Genomic DNA, 18401 nt, shown 5'->3' on the forward strand with positions numbered 1-18401 from the left:
GAGGGAATCCGTCCGAGAGGGGAAGTCCAGGCAGATGGAGCGATGCAATTAGAATAATGAGGTGGCTGTGGCTTGGGGAGGTCTTCATCGAGCAGTAGATTGACCCTCGTGTGTAGTGTTGTTGTGTATAGTGTAGTATATAGTAGTGTAGTAGTGTGTAGTGTAGTAGTATATATTAGTGTAGTGTAGTAGTAGTGTATAGTGTAGTAGTGTATATTAGTGTAGTGTATAGTGTAGTGTATAGTAGTGTAATAGTGTGTAGTGTGTAGTAGTGTATAGTGTTAGTAGTGTATAGTGTAGTGTATAGTAGTGTATAGTGTAGTAGTGTATAGTGTTAGTAGTGTATAGTGTTAGTAGTGTATAGTAGTGTATAGAAGTGTATAGTGTAGTGTATAGTGTAGTGTATAGTAGTGTAGTGTATAGTAGTGTAGTGTATAGTAGTGTATAGTAGTGTATAGTGTGGTAGTGTAGTGTATAGTGTAGTAGTGTATATTAGTGTAGTAGTGTATAGTGTAGTAGTGTATATTAGTGTAGTGTAGTAGTGTGTAGTGTATAGTGTAGTAGTGTATAGTGTAGTAGTGTATAGTAGTGTATAGTGTGGTAGTGTAGTGTATAGTGTAGTAGTGTATATTAGTGTAGTGTAGTAGTGTATAGTGTAGTAGTGTATAGTGTAGTAGTGTATATTATTGTAGTGTAGTAGTGTGTAGTGTATAGTGTAGTAGTGTATAGTGTAGTGTATAGTAGTCTTCTTGGTTCTTTCGGTAAAATCACGTAGAATGGAAATAATAAAATAATAAAAATAAAACATAATGAAATAATTATCACGACGTTTCGGCCACAACGCAAGCAGCCGTCCTCAGGTGGAGAACAGGTCTGTCGAGAAGACAGAGTCTGAATGACACACCCCGGGCTTGGAGCGTCTATTTAAGCTGGGATGGAGGGGGCGAGAGCACCTTGACAAAATAATTTGCATATCAAGAGAAATTTAGCATATTTATGGGAAATGCAAATATGTGTAATAGAGTTCACGACTCTTGGACGCCGGAGTTGGAGGCACACGGGTTTATTCACACAGCACAGTTGTGGCATACAACACTAGAGGGGGTGTCGGCCCCCTCACCCGGCTAGCTGGGGATACACGCGCTAGCTACTTCCTAGCCTGCCTCCTAGTCCTCCTCTAACGGGCTAGGGGAGGCTATCTGGCCCGACACTGTTAAGAAACAGGACGGCTCGTTGCGGTTTTGCCGACGCATACCCGCTCCCACGGATGGACGAATCGCTTGACGCCTTGGCGGGAGCGCGATTCTTCTCCACATTGGATTTACTTTCGGGATTCTGGCAGCTTACTCTGGACGATGATTCAAAGCCTAAAACTGCTTTCCGTACACCGCACGGCCTGTTCCAATTCAACCAGTTGCCGATGGGACTCAGGGTTGCGATTTGCGCACCAATTTCCGCAAACATGCTGTTTTCGACCGCATTTCGCGGTAGTTTCTGTGACCCTCTTCCGCACAAATTTCCGCAATTTGCGGTGATTCCTGGGAAGACTTCCGCAAATCGTGACTTCGATTCCCGCCTCCCCCCCCTCCCCCTCCTCCGCCCCCTCCTCCCACCCCCCTCCTACCCCCTCCCACCCCCTCCTCCCTTTCCCCCTCCTCCCAGCCCCCTCCTCCCATCCCCCTCAATCCCCCCCCACCCACGTTCCTCCCCCCCCTCCTCCCTCCCCCCGCTCCTCCCTCCCCCCGCTCCTCCCTCCCCCCGCTCCTCCCTCCCCCCGCTCCTCCCTCCCCCCGCTCCTCTCCCCCTCCTCCCTCCCCCCGCTCCGCCCGGCGTCGTCTGAAATTCCGAGCGCTCCGATGTTGGCGATGTGAAGGGGGAAGTCGAGCGGAGACACAGACAGAGAGTGGACGAGGGTCGCAGCCCCTCCGCTCCGACATCAATGAAGGTCGGTCGGCGATGTTGGTCGTGAAAGCGGCACCGTGTTCATGAGCCTCGGCTGCGTCTCACAACGCGGCCCTCCCTCCGCGGCGGGGCTGTGTGGCATCTTGCTGCTGCTGTTGTTGTTGTTGCTGCTGTTGTTGCTGCTGCTGTTGTTGCTGCTGTTGTTGTTGTTGTGAGTTAATCCTCCAACTTCCTTCCTTCACCTGCGCTGTTGATGGTTCACGTGGTGAGCCGGCGGGGGAGCGGTGGTGCCGCGGTTAGCACGCTGCGCTACGAACCCTCTGGGTGGACTCGGACTCAAATTAGTTTCCTGGTGTGGTGTTTTTGTTATGCATCGCCGCTTGGGAGACAAAGGGGGCCGAGGGTGGTGCTGGCCACCCCACTTCATAGCTCCTACTGGCTAGCAGCACTTGTCGCAACAGTCTGTGAAGGCGACACGGGAGAGGGGGGGGGGGATCTTTGCTATGAGTTACTGTTGTATATGTTGGGTATGAAAATTTTGATATGTTGTATGCGTGCGTGGGTGAAATTATTATGTTGTATGTGTGGGTTATGAATATTCAGTGAAAATAATAATAATCAATTGAAATTTGGCCAAATGTGTAATTATCCGGAAATATGTTAATTGAGGTAATTATGCACATTTAATTATGCCAATTCGAGAGGTAATCGTAGTAATTATGCGAGTGGGTGGAATTATGATAATGCAAGTCGTTATGATAACCAGACCCCGCCTCGGTGACGAGGGTGGGTTATCGATCGGAATAAGGCAATTAATCGTATGCAGTTATGCAGGTGTGGTGTAAGTATGCAAGATTAACTTAGATTAACTCGGCATCGTTGTCTAGGTTCGTCTCATTCACGCTTATATTTTTAGGTCCCCGGTTCACCCCGTTATCGCTTTAACATTTACTGAGTATGTGTTAGTGTGTTTATTAAGGTCACCAAGTTCAGATCTGAACGCAGAAGCAGATCTTATGCATAGACTTCAGGAAAGAATCACACAACCACTTCTGTATTAATCAATTTATTACTAATTCAACCTCAACTATGATATAGTATGCGAACTCTCAATCCCGGAACGTCAACACGGCATCAATACAGTATCATCAATGATTGTCTGATTTCACTTGACAACGGCACATGGATCCCGCATAACGCGATGGTTGTTAGTGAGAGAGAGAGTCGTTACAACATGCAAATATTATGCTAAGAAAAACCTTAACTTTAATGAATGATTACTCAATATTATTCACGCAGTACCGTACTCCTTATTGATAGGATGCGAGTACGTGCGGCGATTATGACTGAAAGACACTTGAAAGATTATACGGCGATAAAAAACACAATCAAAAACAGTTCTTATTCTTAAAGGCATCAATCTCAACAGATACATCGGCAGGTTATCTGACAACAGAATGGCTCGGAGTAAGGGCCTGCGACGGTTCTCCTTTTCCGAAGATCGTTATCTTATCAAGTTTACTAATTGGGGACCAGATCACCTGATAAGGATCTGGTGGGCCACCACTCCCCACGTGAGCGTGGCTCGGCGGAAGGAGGTGCCAAGAATCAATTCGTATTGATGGATCTGTTGGGAATTTATGCGATTAAGAGTACAGCCCACTAAATATTAAAGATAAAAATTACGAATACTCTTATAAACGACGGATGGCCATCACTCGGTCTCGAGTGTTTTCTTCACAGCCACGGATGGCTTATGGGTTCGAGTGTGTTTGAGTGGTAAGAGTGGTCTTGAATAGTCAATGTTCGGAGTCGGTTCTTTATGTCAAACAGACGCCTGGTGGTCGTGTGGTGAGGGGGCGGTGCGCGTCATACGTATCAGTCGCTCTCCTGTCGCCGTGTTGAATTGGTTTGGATGCCTGTTGATACGCTGTCGTAGTTCGGAACCCGGTCGGTAGGTGGCGCCCACAGCTCGCTCGCAGCGCGCAGTGCTGGGTCGTCGCCTCGTCGCCAAACCGCGACCTTCAGCTGCAGAGACCTCCGACTCGGCAGAGGTTGGCCCACGCAGGCCGAGTTGAGCTGTCAAGCGGGTCTTGCCCGCCTGCAGAGGAGATGGGGAGCCGCTTGAGTCGAGCCCCGAGAGCCGGCTGAACTCGGCTGAGTCCCAGACGCTGAAGAGTCGAGCCGACCCGTTGGTCGCAGCTCGCTCCTGAGTCGACCCGCTCGGTCGAGCTGAAGATGAGTCGAGCCGACCCGATGGTCGCAGCTCGCTCCTGAGCCGACCCGCTCGGTCGAGCTCCTGAGCCGACCCACTGGTCGAACTCGGCTGATGAGTTGACACTCCTGGTCGAACTGGTTTCCAATGCTCAGGGTCCTTTCTTTTATGCCGAAAAATCCCTTTGGGTCCTGCCCACAAGGCGGAGTTTCTTTCGATTTTTGCTGTGTCAGGATCTGTCCGTAGGTAGGTGTGTCCATGTGTGTGTCCGTACGTCCGTGTCCTTGTGTGCATCACCCACGGTATATTCCGTTGTCATACTCCCTCCATAAAACCCATGAGCAAACAATCAGAGGTTACAAATTGCCTCGAAATCGTCTCTCTGTCTGGGTGCAATATTATCTCTTGTCTGGCCTTCTTCATGAACCAAAACACAGACGTTACAAATCGTCTCACAGGCGCCTCTGTCCGTGTTGCACGACCTGGAGGGAGGGGCACACTCCCTCCGACCCTCACAGACGCACACAGACATGGTTAAAAAGTTTTAAATTAACATTTGTCCCTTACCATTTCCCAGTTATGATTCTGTATGTAACCTCAGGTGTGTCGTTTCCCATCGTGGTGCTTGACCCAAGTGGAGGTGCCTCCCCGAGCACATACACACTGCCATCCCGCGCTGCGGGGATACAAAGACGGCCGGGATCTCCCTTTCTCTCTGACCCTGGGTTTAACATCGCTCTTTTATTATGTATTTTATTTCGACCTGGTGGTGATTTATCCCGCTATCCTGGCTTTTCATAAGTTTTACTTTTGTCTTTTCATGCATAGGCTTATTATTATTAATTTATTTCCGATATGTTAGGTTAAGGGGTAAGTTTCTTGATCCTAGGAATTCGTATTCCTTGGTGTCTGCATGGTTATATAAGCGGAATATAGTTGACGGTGAATAGCGTTAACATTGATGTTATGTACGATATTATGTATTGTGATGTCTTTAACTTAACTTGTTGGTCGGCTTTACTGACATGAAGTTGCATTTCATAGCCTCGCAGTCTTTGCCTCACTCTGTCTCTGCTCGCCGTTGTTGTTGCTGTCCAGCTGACGCCGTTAACTCAAGGCCTCATTAATTTCCGTCACTCCTTGTAGGTGAGGGCGGTTGAACCTTGGAGTCAGTTCTGGTTTTTGTCTGCTTGCTTCTTCTGATGTCCCCTGACCCCGGGAGTTATTATTTCTACTTTTATGGCCTGTCGAAGCCCGACTCGCTGTTGCTGGGCTTGGTGGGTCGCTGGGTTGGTGTGTTCCCGGCTTTTTTGCTTACGTTTGCAGTTCGCCGTGCTCTTAATTTCCTTCCCTCTTCAACCTTATATCGACTATTCGCTCCTGTCTGGGTGCGATTCAATTTTGACTTAGGAAGGTTCTGATTGTCATATGCTTTGGGTCGAGTTGTATATTAAAGTATGGAAATAACATTTCATATTGACTTAATGATGGTGATGGTTCAGTAGGCGTAACTTGTGGCCTGGTTTAATTGGAGTGGGTGTGAATATCAATAACTTTAGCCTACCCTGTTGTTAAATTCCGACTTTAACGTGACTTTAATAGCAATACAGAATAATTGAGCTTTTTGACTTAACTAGGCGAACACTAACTTTTGGTGACCCCCGCAGCCTCGCCGTTCAGCTGAGCCTGCAGCCTTGAGAAAGGCACAACACCCTTATTCTCGTCTCACTGTGGTCATCCAACCTTCTGCTCTGGGAGTGTGATTAATTTCAGGACACAGGCCCCCTCACGTTCAGACGCGCAGGGTTGTTAATCAGCTCCCTCCCCTGTGTACACAACCTTGAGCTGGGCCACTTCGTTTGACCACTCACCCTGGATTTATCTTTCCTTGAGGCAAGGTTGCAAATTCTGTCATCCTAGCCCTCCTCCAGTTCATTACTTAACAACACCTGGTGTTTTGCAGTTTGCTGCGCTTTGGGGTGTTTTCATTCATTATATATCAATGATGGAAGAAGGCTAGAATACAACATTCCGCCCTTTTAAAAATGGCCAGTGGTCAAATGGCCACGGGTTATTTTTAAAAACTGTATACCCTTCTTCCATCATGAACCATCGATTGTCCTCAAGTTTTGCTGCTATTTCCTTACAACGCGCGCGTACGTGTCACAACTTAACATGATTATATGTGACAAGAGAGGAAAAAAAAATTCTAAAGGAAGGTAAAACGATAAGGGAGGGAGAAATTATTCTATTGACTACGTGGTATAGGAGATATCGTTAAAAAGATAGTTTCTACGGTTATTCTTGGGTGGCATCATCAGGCCTTGGCTCCCTTCTAGCTTGGCAAGGTACGTTAGCAGGAGCGTGAGCAGGAGGGCTGCCATTCCCTGGAAACATGTTACACATTATCGTAGTGTGATATGCCCATTAGTTTAGTTCCCCCCCCCCCTTTTCCACCTTTATTCCTCATCTTGCTTCACCAGCACAGGGTACGGTTTGATTTGGTTGATGTGCACCCACTTGTATTGCTGCTCTCTTCCTGTCTTTGTGATTTTTAGCTGATATACTACTGGGGACATTTTGTCAACAACCTCGTGTGGTCCTGTCCAGGAAGGTAGGAATTTCCTGCACTTCTGTTTTCTTTTCTCGTAATTGAGGTACCACACCTGGTCTCCTAGTTGGTATTCTGCGTGGCTGGCTTTTTGGTCATAGTATGCTTTGCTCCCCTGAGCCTCTACTTGCAACTGGTCCCTGACCATAGCGAATGTGCTCTGTAGGTGACTATTGAGTCCCGTCAGGTATTCAGTTGGCGTCATTGCCGTTGGGGTCTCGTCCTCTGCTGGGACATATAACAGGTGTACTGGGAGGGTCATTAGCCTCCCTGTCATGATCTCGAAGGGTGTCCTGCCTGTAGCTCGGTTGGGTGTGGCTCGCATGGCCATCAAGACTAGGGGTAGTTTCGTATCCCAGTCGCGGCCCGTGGTAGACACATATTTCTTTAGGAGGCTCACGATGGTCCTGTTGGCTCTTTCCACCTGTCCTGAGGATTGTGGATGGTATGCGACATGTAATTGTCTTTTTACTCCCAACATCTTCCACACTTCTGTGATAACCTCGGCTGTGAAGTGGCTTCCTTTGTCTGAATCGATCGTTGACGGTAGACCCCATCTACTGAATATTTGGTTGATCAGTAGGATAGCGGTCGTTTCCGCGGTGTTGTTGGGTGCTGGTAAACACTCTGTCCATTTAGAGAATGCACAGGTCACAGTTAGCATGTACTTGTTCCCTTTGGTTGATCGGTTGACAGGTCCTATCCAGTCGATTTGTAGGTTGGACCAAGGATAATCTGTTCCCCTCCTCTGTAGGGGTGCCCTATGCTGTGAGGTCGTTGGCTGGTACTTACAACACACGAGACAGTTGGACACATGTTTGTGTATGTCTTCCCCCATTTTTGGCCAGTAGGCCACCTGTCGCAGCATCTGTCCCGTATTCACCTCGCATCGGTGGCCGCTGCACGGTTCATTGTGGGCGTGTTGTAACATTATTTCCCGATATTGAGAGGGGACTACCCATCTAGGTCGACCGTCTTTTTCGTTTGTGTATACCAGTAGCCCTTTCCGCATTGAGAACCTTTTGATTTGGCTATGCATGATCTCGAGCTCTTTGTTGTCATTCAAGTTGTCAGTAGTGATTGGTTTTCCTGCTGGATCTTGGATATGATCGGCGAGTGTCTTTAGTGTTTCGTCCTCTTGTTGCATTCTGATCAGGTCTTCGGAAGGCTGGGCACTGTTCAATTGGGCTCTGGTTCCAGCTTCTGCCGGGTTCTTCCCACTTCTTGTGACCAGTCTTATCACGGCGATGTCTTGGTTCGTCGACTCTGGTTGTCCGTCTCTGTCGGTTTGGTCTTCTAGCTTCCACGGGGTGCCTTCCAGGCTTCCCACCTTTGCTATGGCATCTGCTTGGTCGTTCCCAGTTTTCTCTTGACCAGGTATCTTGGAGTGCCCTTTGACTTTCTTCCAAAATATCTTCATATCCTTGTTCTGAACCATCTTATCTATGGCCTCGAATAGTTCTCGATGGTGAATTGGTTTATTCCTATGGTTCATCATCTCGTTTTTTTTCCATATGGGTAGGTGGTGCAGGAAGCTGTGCTGTACGTAGTTGGAATCAGTGCACACCACCATGGTCCGTATTTGGTTATCGGATGCCATTTGGACAGCGATGTGTACCCCGACCAACTCTGCATACTGGTTTGACTTTGGTCCCAGCTGAAATCCCTCTTGAATCCCTGTGAGTGGGCCAGTTTCCCAAATGACTCCTGACCCAGCGTGAAGCTTGTTCTCCCTCATCTGGGAGCATCCATCGATGTATACCACTGGTAGGTCGGCACATGTCTCCTTCCTGAAGGGCAGGTACCTGTTTTCCTCCGGAGGTATCTTTCCGTCCTCTGCTTCTACGCTGTCAAAGGTACAATAATGTAAATCGGCAAGACCTTGGGCCATTGGACTTTTCTTGTTTTTTGCGTATTTCACTGTGATTGGTAGGCCTTGGAGTGTCAGTGCCCAGCTGGCTATTCGGCTGCTGGTTACGCGGCCCTCTCGAATCTTCTTACTGTTGAGGTATGCCAGGGATTCATGATTCGTTTCCAGGATGATCTTCTCTCCGTTCAACAAGTTCCGAAAATGTTGTATGGCCCAGATGTTTCCAAATATCGCCTTCTCACACTCGGAGAACTTCATCTCCACTCCCCGGAGGGCTTTGCTGGCATAGGCAATAACTCGTTTCTCTGCTTCCTGTCTCTGGTACAGTACCGAGCTGATACTATGATCTGAGTATGCGGTCTCCAGGTAGTATTCTTTCCCTTTCTCTGGGTATGCTAGGCAGGATGCCTCTGTGATCTGTCGTTTTAATTCTTTTTCTGCGGCTTCCTGTTCCTGTCCCCACTCCCATGGTTCGTCTTTTTGCAGTAGTTTGACTAAGGGTCGAACGATTCCTGCGTAGTCGTCCACGAACTGTCGAAGGTAGTTGCAAATCCCTAAGAAGCTCCGAAGGGTCGTGACTGTGGTGGGCGATTTGAGTGCGAGGAGGGCTCCAAGTCTTTTGGTTTGGGGTAACAGTCCCTCCGTGCCGACCTGGAGCCCGAGGTAGTCCACCCTCTTGCGTGCCCACTGTCCTTTTTGTATTGAAATCTTTGCGCCTGCTTCCTTTAACTGCTCGAGGGTATGCTGGAGGCTCTCGAGGTGTTCTTCCCAGGAGGAGTCCTTGACCAGTATATCGTCGACATAGACGATGGTACCTCGCTCTTTTGCGTCGTCCATTGCCTTGTGTAGGAATATGTTAAAGTCCGCAGGTGAATTTGAGTATCCAAATGGACATCGGTTCCAAGTATACTGTATTCCATTGAATGTAAATGCCAACTTGTATTGATCCGCTTCTTTCACGGGCATGGTCCAGAAGCCATTTGATAGATCCATGGTGGTGAGAATTTTTGCGCCTTTTATTTGGTTGAGATTCTGGTCGATCTCTGCCATTGGCCATCGAGATAGGGGAACCGTTTTGTTGAGTTGCCTATAGTCGATGGTGAGTCGCCACTTGCCGGTGGGTTTCAATACAGGCCAAATCGGTGAGTTGTAGGTTGAGTTGCATTCTCGAATTATATTCTTCTTGAGTAGGTTCTCCAAGGTTTCTTGGATTGATTCGTAGGCAGCCAGTGGAATCTTGTATTGTTTCACATATACCGCTGGCGCTCCTTCCAGTGTGGGAATAGATACCACGTGTAGGTCGGTTTTGCCGCAATCATAGGGGTCTTCTGAGAACAGGAAGTGGTATTTGTGGAGCAGTTGACGAAGCTCATTTCGTTGAGTGTCGTTCTCGAGGGCGTCTGCTGCTTCAATTTGTTGTTCGATTTGTTCTTCTATTATGGAGACTCCTTGTCCTGGGTCTGGGTCCAAGGCCTTCGTGGTTTCGGGCGGCTCGGTTGAAAGTTCCTTTTGCGTTACTATCGGTTGAGTTGCCTTGGCTTCATCCGAGGGTAACACGCTCTTGCCCTTGTGTTCTCCTTCATCGGTTTGCAGTTCGTCGGTTTGGCCTCCAGGGGGCGGTATATACTCCACGAGGGGACGGTCATTTGGTGATACTGACTCTAAGTCGGCTTCCTTTCGTTCTTCTCTCAGTCTGTTAGTCATTAGCTGAGTGATTCGAATTCCTGCTGGGAGCTCGTCTTCGTTCCTGATTGTCGTTGATAGGTCGTTGAGCTCTTGTGTTATCACTTGGATTCCCGTGGAGTCTCTCATAACGTCTTCATCTTCTGAGTCCCTTTGTTGCTCCGGCATTGACTGTGCCCAAATTTGTCGGGATTCAAGGTTCATAATGGGTTTCAGGCGATTCAGTAGTTCTATCCCAATGATCAGCTCTTTTCCGGGGTTCCGTACGACATATAGGGGATGGTTCATGTTGATTTTGTTGAACGTCAACTTCGTCATAATTTTGCCCAATGGTCGCATGTGGGTCCCTTCACATCCTGAGTAGGTAAGTTTACTTGGCATCATCTGTAGTGTTTCATTCTTCCTCTGGAGGGCAGTCTGGAGTTCGTCAAATAATTCTCTGGATATCATGGATATTTCTGCTCCAGTATCACAAAGGCCCTGGCTGGTCAGGGTGTCTTGCAGTATTACTTCCACGTGGACTCGTCCGACTGGTCCTACGGGAATCAATTCCCCCAGATGGTACCCTTTTTCCTCTGGTACCACTTCGGTGATTGCTTCGGGGCTTCTTGTCTTCCCTACGTTCACTTGGGCTACCTTTGCGCTGGGTGTGTCCTCCTCTTGTGTGGGTATAGTTGGTATTCTTCCCTTCGCTATTTGCATGGGAGTCTTCATACTCCCTAGGAGCTCTTTTTCCATCCTAATGTGGTGAGCATATCGATTCCTGTTAGCTAACGGTGGTCTATGCTCTATTGTTAGTGGAGGCGGCAGTGGGGGACGATATGGTGACTGGTTTGGTGGGCGTCGGCCTCCGCGGGGTAGGTATGGCCCGTCACTCGCTTTTCCTCCTCCATAATTCCAGCCTCCGCCTTCTCCTGCATTCCATGGTGGTGGCGGCTGTGAGTGCCAGATTCCTCTGGTCTCGTTCCTCCCCCCACGTGGAACGTTATTCAGCGTGTTGTGGACGGGTGTTGATTCCATTGGGTTAGGCGCCCTCTCCTGGGGGAATTCATGTCCACCCCGTGTGGCGCTAATATTATTCCTTGGAGATTCGCTTCCCTCCAGATCGAGGCATTCTTTATCTCTGGTGACGATGTGGGTTTTGGCTATGCTAGTGGTTTTCCGTCCGTTCACCCAGGCCGTGTGGGCCTTGCTTTCAATCTGGCGTAGGGAGGCAGTCTCGGGGTCCAACATCATTCCTACTATTCTCACTATTTCAGGTCTCAATGATTGAAAGAACATCACTTTTAAAACTGTCTTATCTCCCTGGGCATTGTCCCCGTCCCCTGCGTAATATGCTTTCTTAAGGCGTAGGAGATAATCTCGTGGGTCTTCGTCTACACGCTGGGTCATCAACTTTGCCGCATTCAATCCTTCGGATAGTGTGGAGTATTCCCCAAATCTCTTAACTACTGCTCGGCTCAATTGTTTAAAGTCACTCTTCACCCTATTTGGCAGGGAGGCTACCCATGGTCTGGCGGGTTCATGTAGGCTCCTTGATAATAAACATGCCTTTTCTGCTGATTTACCCAGACCCCGGATCTTAGCCTCCTGTTCTACTGTAGCTATGTAAGTGTGTATGTCCCTGTTCTTGTTATGTGGATCGAAGTAGGGAATTCTCACGAGTGCTTTGTCCATTAGTTTTAGTGTCTTACTGTTAAAAGTGTGTTGTTCGTCATCAGTGGTGTCGGTTCCTGAGGAGTGCTCCCTTGAGCTACCCTTGTCTCTACTATCACTGTTGTCATGTTTCCCATGTCTGTGTCGTGATCTCCCTCTGTCCGAGGATTCGTATCTGTCCCGTTGCTTGTGTCTCTTGTTTTCCTTACGTGGGTCTTGTGATTCGTGCTTGTGGGTTGGTGTGCGTGGTTTGTTTGAGCGGTGTCTATGTGGTGAGTGTTTTTGTCCTTGACCTTCATGCTGCCTACTACGTGTGTGGTGCCTGCTAGGTGAGGTGTTGTATTTATGTTTGTCTCGTGCTTCATGGTTATCGGAATTCCTGTCTCTGTCATCTGTGGTGCGGGTGGTTTTGCGTGGGTGATTTTTACGGGTCATGCGTCTCTCTGGTGAGCTCTCTCTGTTACCCATGTCGCGTTGATAATGTTTACGTGAGGTGCGTCTCTCTGGTGAGCTGTGTCTGTCATCTGCATCATGTCGGTCATGTTTGCGTGAGGTGTGTTCCTCTGGTGAGCTCTCTCTGTTACCCGTGTCGTGTTGGTCATCGTCAGAGGAGTCAGTGTCAGATGAGCCGTCACCATCACGGTGGCTTTGCTTAACATAACTTTTGTAGTGCCTTTTGCACCTGTAACGTGGGTCAACTTGGCTCGGTGATTTCTGCTTATCCCATGGCTCATGCTTGTGTGATGTGCGTCTCTCCTGTGAGCTCCTGTTACCCGTGTCGTATTGGTCGTGTTTGTGCGAGGTGCGTTTCTCTGGTGAGCTGTCTCTGTCATCTGCATCATGTCGGTCATACTTGCGTAGCGTGCGTCTGCCTGGTGTGCTGTTTAGGTCATGTTTCCCGTCTTGCACCAGCTCCGCCCTTTTCCGCCCTATCATTACAGTGTATCCTGATGACTTAGGGTTAATTATTTGTCTCTCTCTAACGTTGGGGTGGTCGGCCTCATGTTTTCCCGTTTGTATTAATATTCCCTCTTCTCTCTCCTCGATTTGCGAGGGTGTTACTTCATCAAAATTGCTTTGCACAGTAGCCATACTCATTGTGTGATCTGGCCCTGGGCTACGTCCACGTGGCTCGGAGTGTGGTAAATTGTTACTCCCGTATGTGTTCTGTGTATCAGCGTCTGGGTGTTTCACTGGTGCATTTAGTGCGGATTCTTTCTCTCTCACGAGGGCGTGCAGACTCTTTACCTGCTCCATTAAGGACAGTTTCTCTTGTCTTTCCCTTTCAAATTTTTCCTCATTCCATAATCTTTCTCTGTCTGTCTGTGCGAGGAGGTACGAGTCTACCCTCGCTATTTCTGCAATTTTTACGTCACGTTTGGCTTTGCCACATTTCATCACGTCCTTATGTAGTTTCCTTCTATGGGCCTTTACATCTTCTGTATGGCACCCCTCCCATATATCTCTCTGCTCCGTCTGCTGGCTAGCAGTCCGTCCAGTACGTTTTAACACAAATTCCCGATATTGTTTTTCCATAGATTCCATCTCCTCCTCAGAGGTCCACTCTGTATCAGTGTTATGCGTTGGTGTGTCAACCTCAGAACGTTGTGGATCCTGCGCCATCTCTATTACATAGTGTGGTTAATAGACTTAAGAGTGTATCTTAATTCTAACATCTCATGTGCGGCGTGAGTTACTCTAGAATTCCCCTTCAGCGCACATATAAACAATTGTATCACAGGATGCGTCAGTTCAACTCGAGCAAATAATCTCAGCCCAGCTGTCTTTGTTATACTCTGCTACTCTGGTATTTCCCTTCAGAGCGCGTTTTGTTTTGTTTTACGCCCGTTTACAATCACAAGGCAACGTTAGTTCACAACACTTTGATTAACACAACAGTGATTCGTTCCTGAATTCATGCATAAACTGTCTGCGAGAAATCCCGGACAAGAGCCCCCATTATGTTGTATATGTTGGGTATGAAAATTTTGATATGTTGTATGCGTGCGTGGGTGAAATTATTATGTTGTATGTGTGGGTTATGAATATTCAGTGAAAATAATAATAATCAATTGAAATTTGGCCAAATGTGTAATTATCCGGAAATATGTTAATTGAGGTAATTATGCACATTTAATTATGCCAATTCGAGAGGTAATCGTAGTAATTATGCGAGTGGGTGGAATTATGATAATGCAAGTCGTTATGATAACCAGACCCCGCCTCGGTGACGAGGGTGGGTTATCGATCGGAATAAGGCAATTAATCGTATGCAGTTATGCAGGTGTGGTGTAAGTATGCAAGATTAACTTAGATTAACTCGGCATCGTTGTCTAGGTTCGTCTCATTCTCGCTTATATTTTTAGGTCCCCGGTTCACCCCGTTATCGCTTTAACATTTACTGAGTATGTGTTAGTGTGTTTATTAAGGTCACCAAGTTCAGATCTCAACGCAGAAGCAGATCTTATGCATAGACTTCAGGAAAGAATCACACAACCACTTCTGTATTAATCAATTTATTACTAATTCAACCTCAACTATGATATAGTATGCGAACTCTCAATCCCGGAACGTCAACACGGCATCAATACAGTATCATCAATGATTGTCTGATTTCACTTGACAACGGCACATGGATCCCGCATAACGCGATGGTTGTTAGTGAGAGAGAGAGTCGTTACAACATGCAAATATTATGCTAAGAAAAACCTTAACTTTAATGAATGATTACTCAATATTATTCACGCAGTACCGTACTCCTTATTGATAGGATGCGAGTACGTGCGGCGATTATGACTGAAAGACACTTGAAAGATTATACGGCGATAAAAAACACAATCAAAAACAGTTCTTATTCTTAAAGGCACCAATCTCAACAGATACATCGGCAGGTTATCTGACAACAGAATGGCTCGGAGTAAGGGCCTGCGACGGTTCTCCTTTTCCGAAGATCGTTATCTTATCAAGTTTACTAATTGGGGACCAGATCACCTGATAAGGATCTGGTGGGCCACCACTCCCCACGTGAGCGTGGCTCGGCGGAAGGAGGTGCCAAGAATCAATTCGTATTGATGGATCTGTTGGGAATTTATGCGATTAAGAGTACAGCCCACTAAATATTAAAGATAAAAATTACGAATACTCTTATAAACGACGGATGGCCATCACTCGGTCTCGAGTGTTTTCTTCACAGCCACGGATGGCTTATGGGTTCGAGTGTGTTTGAGTGGTAAGAGTGGTCTTGAATAGTCAATGTTCGGAGTCGGTTCTTTATGTCAAACAGACGCCTGGTGGTCGTGTGGTGAGGGGGCGGTGCGCGTCATACGTATCAGTCGCTCTCCTGTCGCCGTGTTGAATTGGTTTGGATGCCTGTTGATACGCTGTCGTAGTTCGGAACCCGGTCGGTAGGTGGCGCCCACAGCTCGCTCGCAGCACGCAGTGCTGGGTCGTCGCCTCGTCGCCAAACCGCGACCTTCAGCTGCAGAGACCTCCGACTCGGCAGAGGTTGGCCCACGCAGGCCGAGTTGAGCTGTCAAGCGGGTCTTGCCCGCCTGCAGAGGAGATGGGGAGCCGCTTGAGTCGAGCCCCGAGAGCCGGCTGAACTCGGCTGAGTCCCAGACGCTGAAGAGTCGAGCCGACCCGTTGGTCGCAGCTCGCTCCTGAGTCGACCCGCTCGGTCGAGCTGAAGATGAGTCGAGCCGACCCGATGGTCGCAGCTCGCTCCTGAGCCGACCCGCTCGGTCGAGCTCCTGAGCCGACCCACTGGTCGAACTCGGCTGATGAGTTGACACTCCTGGTCGAACTGGTTTCCAATGCTCAGGGTCCTTTCTTTTATGCCGAAAAATCCCTTTGGGTCCTGCCCACAAGGCGGAGTTTCTTTCGATTTTTGCTGTGTCAGGATCTGTCCGTAGGTAGGTGTGTCCATGTGTGTGTCCGTACGTCCGTGTCCTTGTGTGCATCACCCACGGTATATTCCGTTTTCATACTCCCTCCATAAAACCCATGAGCAAACAATCAGAGGTTACAAATTGCCTCGAAATCGTCTCTCTGTCTGGGTGCAATATTATCTCTTGTCTGGCCTTCTTCATGAACCAAAACACAGACGTTACAAATCGTCTCACAGGCGCCTCTGTCCGTGTTGCACGACCTGGAGGGAGGGGCACACTCCCTCCGACCCTCACAGACGCACACAGACATGGTTAAAAAGTTTTAAATTAACATTTGTCCCTTACCATTTCCCAGTTATGATTCTGTATGTAACCTCAGGTGTGTCGTTTCCCATCGTGGTGCTTGACCCAAGTGGAGGTGCCTCCCCGAGCACATACACACTCCCATCCCGCACTGCGGGGATACAAAGACGGCCGGGATCTCCCTTTCTCTCCGACCCTGGGTTTAACATCGCTCTTTTATTATGTATTTTATTTCGACCTGGTGGTGATTTATCCCGCTATCCTGGCTTTTCATAAGTTTTACTTTTGTCTTTTCATGCATAGGCTTATTATTATTAATTTATTTCCGATATCTTAGGTTAAGGGGTAAGTTTCTTGATCCTAGGAATTCGTATTCCTTGGTGTCTGCATGGTTATATAAGCGGAATATAGTTGACGGTGAATAGCGTTAACATTGATGTTATGTACGATATTATGTATTGTGATGTCTTTAACTTAACTTGTTGGTCGGCTTTACTGACATGAAGTTGCATTTCATAGCCTCGCAGTCTTTGCCTCACTCTGTCTCTGCTCGCCGTTGTTGTTGCTGTCCAGCTGACGCCGTTAACTCAAGGCCTCATTAATTTCCGTCACTCCTTGTAGGTGAGGGCGGTTGAACCTTGGAGTCAGTTCTGGTTTTTGTCTGCTTGCTTCTTCTGATGTCCCCTGACCCCGGGAGTTATTATTTCTACTTTTATGGCCTGTCGAAGCCCGACTCGCTGTTGCTGGGCTTGGTGGGTCGCTGGGTTGGTGTGTTCCCGGCTTTTTTGCTTACGTTTGCAGTTCGCCGTGCTCTTAATTTCCTTCCCTCTTCAACCTTATATCGACTATTCGCTCCTGTCTGGGTGCGATTCAATTTTGACTTAGGAAGGTTCTGATTGTCATATGCTTTGGGTCGAGTTGTATATTAAAGTATGGAAATAACATTTCATATTGACTTAATGATGGTGATGGTTCAGTAGGCGTAACTTGTGGCCTGGTTTAATTGGAGTGGGTGTGAATATCAATAACTTTAGCCTACCCTGTTGTTAAATTCCGACTTTAACGTGACTTTAATAGCAATACAGAATAATTGAGCTTTTTGACTTAACTAGGCGAACACGAACTTTTGGTGACCCCCGCAGCCTCGCCGTTCAGCTGAGCCTGCAGCCTTGAGAAAGGCACAACACCCTTATTCTCGTCTCACTGTGGTCATCCAACCTTCTGCTCTGGGAGTGTGATTAATTTCAGGACACAGGCCCCCTCACGTTCAGACGCGCAGGGTTGTTAATCAGCTCCCTCCCCTGTGTACACAACCTTGAGCTGGGCCACTTCGTTTGACCACTCACCCTGGATTTATCTTTCCTTGAGGCAAGGTTGCAAATTCTGTCATCCTAGCCCTCCTCCAGTTCATTACTTAACAACACCTGGTGTTTTGCAGTTTGCTGCGCTTTGGGGTGTTTTCATTCATTATATATCAATGATGGAAGAAGGCTAGAATACAACATTACTCCTTCATCTCAGTATGAGATGTTTCATATCACAACAAGCCATGTGTATTGCTCGTGTAAGTCGCCGGTGGTGTACGATTGCTGAGGGTCACACGCCAGTCGAGCCGGATGGTGCATTGCGTGTTGGTATACGGCCGAGTAATCTTAAAGGGGAGTCCCCGTAACCTCTTCTTGGTTCTTTGGGTATAGTCACGTAGAAGAGAAATAATAAAATAATAAATATAAAACATAATAAAATACAATTGTGGTTCTTGTGCGGAAATGCGGAAATCATATATTCATTGCAATCAGTAGCTCAAAGCCCTGCGTGATGTTGGGCCTTGCATATATCCTTTCCAATAGAACGCATTAACGTGTTGTTAAAAGCGCGCGGTCACAGGAGTAGTCTTTCCACCGTTTGCGGTTGACATTAGCAGAAATGCGGGAAAAATTGAACCCTCCTTCCGCATTTTCCATGCCGAAATCGCAACCCTGATGGGACTCCACTCAGCGCCGGCAACTTTCCAGCATTTGATGGAATTAGTTTTGGCTGGATTGCAATGGGACTCGTGCTTGATTTATTTGGATGACGTTATCGTCTTTAGTAAAACATTTGACGAACATCTCCAGAGGTTGCGGGCGGTTTTCCAAAAGATGCGGGCTGCTAATTTGAAATTCAAACCCCAAAAATGTCATCTGTTACGCGAATCGGTGCGTTATTTGGGACACATCGTGGGACGCTCAGGTATTGCTACCGATCCCGCCAAAACGCAGTGCGTCAGCTCCT

At 47.7% G+C, this 18401-nt stretch overlaps 1 protein-coding gene across 2 annotated transcripts in view; it reads left to right on the forward strand.

Moving 5' to 3' along the window:
• Nucleotides 1-1826: 1826 nt before the first annotated feature.
• The window catches only part of LOC144931600 (arylamine N-acetyltransferase 2-like), a 30118-nt gene continuing 13543 nt past the window's right edge, over nt 1827-18401 (forward strand). For both annotated transcript variants that reach the window (XM_078855652.1, XM_078855656.1), the window contains exon 1: nt 1827-1945. The gene's annotated coding sequence lies outside the window, so the exon portion shown is untranslated. The remainder of the gene's footprint in view (nt 1946-18401) is intronic.

The sequence above is a fragment of the Lampetra fluviatilis genome, chromosome 4 (genome assembly GCF_964198595.1).
Source record: "Lampetra fluviatilis chromosome 4, kcLamFluv1.1, whole genome shotgun sequence".
Classification (NCBI taxonomy): domain Eukaryota; kingdom Metazoa; phylum Chordata; class Hyperoartia; order Petromyzontiformes; family Petromyzontidae; genus Lampetra; species Lampetra fluviatilis.